Raw genomic sequence first — 4,218 nt, 5'->3', positions numbered from 1 at the left:
AAAACTTTTATTCTGTATTCATTTGCTTGCGGACCCCAAATTTAACTTTAATATATCAAATACAGATTGCAGCCGGACATGGCATTAAGGCAAAAACCGTGTTATGTATATCAAGTTTAGTTTCCAATCATGTTTGCCATTTGTTTTGCAAAACTAACGTTTAAATATTTTCGATAAAAAGAAACATACAGTTCTTAAACATATTTGGATTATGGCTGTAATTTAGTATCATTTTAAATATAAAACAAACACTTGTGTATAATGAATAAATAAAATAAAGTAAAAACAGTTTTGCCGACCGTAACCTACGTATATTTTGGATATTTATTCAGAAAAACAACACATGTTTATCCCTGGCGCATGAGTCTATTGCTATTTTTTTTACTCTTTTCACAATATTTTTTAATAAAAAAAAAGATTCAAAGTTATGCGGTACCGTTGCGGTAAAAGAATCATGAACGCACAACAAATTAACAAGATCTCACTATCGTATCAAACTTCAACCGCGGTTACATATTCATAGGCAAGGTTATACATTTATCCTGCAGTTAGATATTCATAGCTAAGGTTATACATTAACCCTGCAGTTAGATATTCATAGCTAAGGTTATACATTTACCTTGCAGTTAGATATTCAGACCTAAGGTTATACATTTACCCTGCAGTTAGATATTTATAGCTAAGGTTATACATTTACCTTGCAGTTAGATATTCATAGATAAGGTTATATATTTACCCTGCAGTTAGATATTAATAGTAAAGGTTATGCATTTACCCTGCAGTTATATATTAATAGCTAAGTTACAGATTTATACCGCTGTAACCGACATATAAATATTACCACATAATTTTTGTTTCGAATCCAACATGTCTTTTAATATTCATTTTTAATGTGCGTTATGGAAGAAAAAAAACACGAGAAAAGGTGTGGCGATAAATAAAAAAGAACTTATTATATGTAACAATTAAAGACTATTCTGTTTGCGGAATGGTTTTCTGTCAAAGTATTGTTTAAGTGTGGAGCTTTGTGTAACCCCCAATTCGAGTGCGCTGTAACCTTTAACATTCGGTTGTTTTATGGAACAGACTATCAATTTGAATTTCTAATAAGAAGCACAATACTTGTTTAGATACGTAAAAGTTGATACACAATGACACTTTGTTATAAAGGTTATGGTTATTGTAAAACTTACGAGACGAATAAATACCCATGTTCCTTTTTTATTGCTTTGCTTCAATAATAACATTAACTCATGAAATAGACTAATATAAACAAAAACGTATCTGAAAAACGTGCTTTAATTTTCTAGGATAGGATTGTTTTAGCCTCTATAAAAGATAAATAATTTCCATGGAAGAAACAAACGTATAGTGTAAACATTGAAGAAATAAGTTTATTTTATTTAAGTAATATTATTTTTTTTCCAGAAAATGGAATTTAATACAGAACATTTTCTGACCGGTATATTTCATTTTTTTGATAAAATAAGAATTTGTATGCCTGAAAACAGTTACCTATTTGCGATAAGCATTTCGTATGCCCATTTTTTTTTCAAAAACGCTTAATAAGGCTCTGAGAATAAACTGCTTTAGTTTAAAGAAATATTAATAGTAAATGACCAAAACGTTTAATTGTGCCGATGTTAATGCTTTATGGGCCCCAGTCCCATATACGCACGGATGGACACGGCAGTGCCGGATCTTCCCGGATCAAGATCCGGGACGATCCGTGGACATTTTTTAATTTTTTGAGCGTCGACGATCTTCAAAGGACCATCATCCCGGTGACAACACGGTATCCACAGGGACCAACCCGTACCAACACGGACAGCCCCGGCTGCAACACGCAATTAACACGGCGCCCATACGGACAGTCCCGGATCAACACGGCGGAGATACGGAAAGCCCCGAATAAACATGGACCAACACGTCATCTGCACGTACACGATAAAAACACTGATAAACACGGGAGCTATACGGACCATATACGATTTTCCCCGGACCGACACTAATTTATATAAAAGCAGGTTGATTTTCGGTGATTCCATCAGTTCAGCTAACCGGTAAACGCATTGGTTGGTACATCCGGGTTGAATATCCTTTTTCGGCAGCATGTATATTTATAGCTATATTGCATTCAAAAAGTGACGTAAATTAATAAGGTAGGAGTGTTGGGACACATTCCATGTCCTCACATAATTCAGCCTCACACACATGCACGCGCACACACACAAACAAACACAATGATTCCATCAACTCATGCTTATGTTCGAAAACGCCTGATGCAAACTGACGGTACAAACGGCGTTAACACATTTGGAACGTCTTATTACAGCTCCTATGAACCACAAACTATCACAAATACTGAAAGTAAACGATAAAACATTTGCAAAGTTAGACAATTTTGTAACGATTTGAATGTGTTTTTGTTGTCTGTTTGCAGGAAAAATTTAAACAAACACCATGATTGCATGATTCTGCAATCGGATCTCGAAGGAGTTCAAAATTCGTGTACTAAGCTAAAACGTCAAAATGCCAGCCAACATGAAACGTGATGTAAAAGTGGACCTTCCAGTTACCAAACGATCTTTACGAGCACCATCCGCTACCGATAAAGAACAACAGAAACAAAATACAACAATCTCGAGGAGCAGATCAAGATCGCCATCAGCTTCAAAAGCAGATCTACATGCAACACCACCACCAACGAAAACTCATGCTTGAGAGTAAAAAAAACGTCCCTCGTCCTTTCAGAGGATCAAGGGGTCGACATTGCCGATTGGCTCAAGGACAACCCTATTTTGTACACGAAGAGCAAACAAAAACACAAAAACACGTCTTAGAAGACCGACCACTTGAATTCAAACGCAGCAGAGCTTAATCTGGAGTTTGGGCTTATGTTATAGACCTGGTACGAATACGTCGGTACTTTTAGACAAGAAGAGCGGCTCGGCAACAAAAGACATGACCGATATTAACAGTATAATCATTAACAATGGTTTCTTTTCGAACAGTTTTAACATTGAACGAGGGGTTCGACAAGGATGTCCACTCTCATCATCGCTATTTATTATTTGCATCGAGTATCTATCACATCACATCCAATCAAATAAACACATAAAAGACATATCACTAGAACCTGACGAAGAAATCAAACAATCCCTATTTTCTGACGATGCAACTTATTTTTTAAATGACAATTACGATTCTTTCCATAACCTAATAGAGTCGCTAACCCTTTACGGATTGACATCGGGTCTTAAACAAAACAAAAGTAAATGTACTGTGCTTCGAGTAGGTAAATTAAAACAAAGTAATGTTCAATATAAAAAAGAAATGAAATTTAATTGGACATCCGATGAAGCCACAACGTTAGGAATTACTTTCACAAATAATGAAAAGGATACAGTTCTTAAAAACATACTACCAAAATTACAGAATTTTAAAAACTGCTTAAAATCATGGCATCATCGTAAACTTACACTAATCGGAAAAAACACAGTTTTGAAAACGTTTGCACTTCCTAAATTTTAACAGTTCTCCCAAATCCACCAAATGATATTATTAACGATATAAAATCAGCAATATTTAATTTCATATGGGACGGTAAGCCTGATAAAATAAAAAGAACTCAGTTAATTCAATCTGTAGAAAATGGAGGTATCCAATTAACGAACATTGACTCATTCTTGAATGCAATCAAATGCAGCTGGGTTAAAAGATGCCTAGATAATACCAATACGAGTAAATGGAAATTATTCTATCAGAAAATCCTAAAAAAATATGGTGACTCCTTAATCTTTGAATGTAACATCAGCAATACTATCTTACATGAAATTGCAAACGAAAACATATTTCTGTCTGATGTTCTATCAGCGTGGAGTGATGTCACTCATAACTTAGAAACCCAAACCAGCAGTAAAACAATTTTATGGAACAATAAAGACATAACTTCAAACAATAAGACGTTTTTCTATAAAGACTGGTTTGAACGAAGCATTAAGTATGTCGACCAATTATATGACTACAGAATTAAGGATTTCTACTCTTTTGATAATATATGCTACATATACGGAACATCTTCAAATCTTTTTTTGAAGTACTACACACTTATCAAAAGCATACCCATACATATTAAATCTGAAATCAATACAAATAATACACCATGTACTCAAACAACATTTGTAGAAAACATACTTGGAAGAAAAAAAACAACAA

This window comes from Dreissena polymorpha, chromosome 3 (genome assembly GCF_020536995.1).
Source record: "Dreissena polymorpha isolate Duluth1 chromosome 3, UMN_Dpol_1.0, whole genome shotgun sequence".
NCBI classification, from domain to species: domain Eukaryota; kingdom Metazoa; phylum Mollusca; class Bivalvia; order Myida; family Dreissenidae; genus Dreissena; species Dreissena polymorpha.
Note: the sequence above shows the minus strand (reverse complement) of the source record.